Below are 3548 nucleotides of genomic sequence, written 5' to 3'. Positions count from 1 at the left end.
TAATTTGAATTTAAATGAATAAAATTAAATGTAAATAAAATAAAAATTATGAAATAAAAATTATATGGCCAATGGACTCCTTTTCGGCTCAATATCACGTGGGAAGTTCAAACATTGAGGCCCATTTGAAGAAAAATCAAGATTACTCAATATTGGCTTCATGCACTTTTCTCAAAAATCGCTCAACTTCAACCCCGCATATCTCTCTCAATTTTAACCCTATGAAGGTGTTCTTGAGCATTTTAGAAAGCTAAAGTTGTCCTCTAAAACTTCCTTTTGGTTTCATATCAATTGAGTTTACCATGTTCATGTACCATTCTTTGAGAAAAAATGACTTTTTGTTGACTTTCAAAAGGACCTATAATGTTTTGGCTCATATCTTCCAAATGAGGCATTTTTAGCTTTGGCATGTGAGAGACAAAGTTGTAGATAATTCAATTTCCTTCAAAATAGGCCGTGGATGGGAAATTTCTGATGTTCCATGTGAAAGTTATGGCTGGTCAAAGTACAATTGACTTTTAGTCCAAAAACCCTAATTTAGAAACTTTTGAGTTTTGTTGATTTCTGAACTTTCCTTAATGAATCATGATCAATCCTTGATCAAATAATGAATGATACTTAAAAATGAGGATGTTGGCCAAAAATCAGGAATTCTGACTGCGCTCTGACCATAGTTGACTTTTAGGTTAAACTAGTCGACTGTTGACTGAACAATCTTATGAATTAGGGCTCGAAACTTGCCATGAGGATCCCTTGAGGCATGTAAGAGACCATGAAGTCCACTTGAGGCACCAGAGGTTGATTTCTCCTTGAGAGAAGCAAAACCCTAATTTTGGGTTAATTGCAAAACCCTAGACGTGGAGACGCCCGTCTCCAAGGGCCCTAGCCACGTCACAGGTGGAGACGTCTGTCTCCCACCTCCCTCAAATATCTACACTTGAGACGCACGTCTCAAGTTTGTTACCAAGTCTTGCTGAAAAAGTGGAGACGCACGTCTGAGTCAATAGGGTAATACATTTAAAGAAGAAAGCTGCCAAGACTCACCCATAAAAGGACACTGATATTTCATTACCAGAGGTCCGAATTTTCCATAACGAAGTTCTGCCGAATTTACTTTCCAACGTATTATTTTCCTTCGCATTTTTATTCTCAGTATTCTTTTCTCACAGTAATTTCTACACCGGAAATTGTTATGAATTTTCAATAGATCTAACCTTACGTTAGATTTAGTTTTTATTTCCCTGTTTTAATTTTTACGCCGAATAATTTTCTGAAGAGCGATCCAACCGACCTGTGGTGGAAGTTCGAGTACTTCAAGATTCGAGATTTTATTTCAGATCTATATTATTCAGGTTTCTTATTTACGACTTTTATTATATTTCTTTGCATGATATATTGTATGCCAGTTAATATGCCTATTATTATTATAAACCAAACCAATTTATGCATGTTTAATCGTATCAATATGTCTGGCTAATTAATTAAGATATCGGTATGTAAAGTAAGTTAATCGTGGGATCCGAAATAAGTTGGCTTAAATATGTTTTATTAACTATCATTTGTCTTTGGTTTTATGTCTAATCTAATTTGCTAAAGTTCTAAAATAAATAGAGCGAGAGTTTGAGATTTTAGGGCCGATAAAGGTTAAAATCAATCGAGCGAGAGTTTGAGATATTTAACTGGATAGTAGATATAGAACATTAGTTTTAAGAATGGCGAAAGTGTATTAAAACTAACTAGAATTTATTTACTTTCAAAAAGTGTTTTTAAACCCGACGCGGGACAGCGAGAGCGTACGTTAGGGAATATTAGCATGATCCGAGTCAACAGAGCGAGAGTTTGAGACTGGGAGATTTAAGTAGATAACGTCTTCATAAAGCAAGCATTTTATTAACTATGTTATTTTCAAAAAGCTTTTCTAAATCTAATGGGATGGCGAGATCGTACATTACGAGTTAGGTAGTAGTCTAAATCAACAAAGCAAGAGTTAGAGAGGAGGACTTTTAAACGACATAATTAATAAAGATTTTTAATTAAAAGAGAACCATAGCCAATGGACCTTCAGATCGCCTAAGTTAAACGAAATACATACTGATATCTGTTTATCATTATATTTCTTAGAATTCACAGTCTAATTTTCCCTTAGAAACAACCAAATTATTAGTAGCCTTAGCTTTACATAGTAACCTTAGATAATGGTAGATCGATTCATAGTCCCTGTGGTTTCAATATCTTTTAAAACTACACGACACGACTGTGCACTTGCAGTTATCAGATTTATAGACACGTAAAGTCGCGATCAAGTTTTTGGCGCCGTTGTCGGGGACTATTTAAGTCGATATCGTAACTCACTGTTACACCGTAGAGACTAGGGAAATTCTGTTCCTTTTCTTTGAACGATTGTATGCCAAATACTCGTTCACAAGGAAAGGAATTAATACAACGAATTAACGAAATTAGACGTTTTATTAACGTAAGACGTCAAATTCATCATCTTCCCGAAGTAGAACCAATTCTGATTTTTCAGGAATTGATCTTTACTTATCAACTAACCCTAAAGTAAGAGATGGCTGCTCTTCGTCCTCTTAGAGACTATGCCGCTCCTTCACGAGCTGAATCGCACTCAAGTATCGCACCACCCGCGATTGAGGCGAACAATTTCGAACTGAAACCTTCATTGGTGCAAGCTGTCCAACAGAACCAATTCTCTGGAAGCCCTGCAGACGATCCTAATCTCCATTTATCCGTGTTCGTGCAATACACCGACACTGTCAAGGCTAACAATGTCAGCCTCGAAGCTATTCGATTACATCTCTTTCCTTTACCCTTGAGAGATAGAGATAGAGCATGGCTTCAATTCCTACCCTCTAATTCCATAAAAACTTGGGACAAATTGAAAAGAGTGTTCTTAGCGAGATATTTCCCGCCTAGCAAAACTGCTATGCTAAGAGGTCAAATCAACGAATTTACCCAAAAAGACAACGAATCACTCTTTGAAGCTTGGGAGCGATATAAGGACATGCTAAGACTATTCCATCATCATGGACTCGAACCATGGCTGATCATCCATACTTTTTATGGTGGTCTACTTTATAATACTAAATTGACCATAGATTCCGCTGCTGGCGGAGCTCTGATGGACAAACCTCATGATGAAGCATATAACCTCATAGAAAACATGGCACAAAACCATTACTAATGGGGAGGAGAACGAACCGCTGTAGAGAAATCTTAAACCAAAGGAGGAATGTACGAATTAAGTGGTATAGACCGCGTTAACGCTAAAGTAGACGCTTTAACTCAAAAGATTGAGAACTTAACCATCACTCCTGCAGTCACCGCAGCTGCTGTAGCACCTAACTGCGAGATATGTGGAGTAGCTGGACATCATCAGCACCACTATATAACATCTCCATTGTTGAATTCGATCTTCACTTATAGAGGTATATTTCAAAATCTCAAACTCAGTGATAGAGGTACTAATTTGGGTAAAGCTTGATACCATTGTGTTTAGATTATCCAAGGATCAAAAGCCCTCTAGTTTCACT

General features: G+C 36.9%; 1 non-coding gene across 1 annotated transcript; it reads right to left on the bottom strand.

Moving 5' to 3' along the window:
* Positions 1-2941: 2941 nt before the first annotated feature.
* Positions 2942-3048, bottom strand: LOC131593798 (small nucleolar RNA R71). Its single transcript, XR_009281178.1, has one exon. It is a non-coding gene; the product is annotated as a small nucleolar RNA R71 (small nucleolar RNA).
* Between the last annotated feature and the right edge of the window lie 500 nt (positions 3049-3548).

Source organism: Vicia villosa, linkage group LG3, assembly GCF_029867415.1.
Source record: "Vicia villosa cultivar HV-30 ecotype Madison, WI linkage group LG3, Vvil1.0, whole genome shotgun sequence".
Taxonomy (NCBI): Eukaryota; Viridiplantae; Streptophyta; class Magnoliopsida; order Fabales; family Fabaceae; genus Vicia; species Vicia villosa.
Note: the sequence above shows the minus strand (reverse complement) of the source record. Positions and strands in the feature narration are given on the sequence as shown.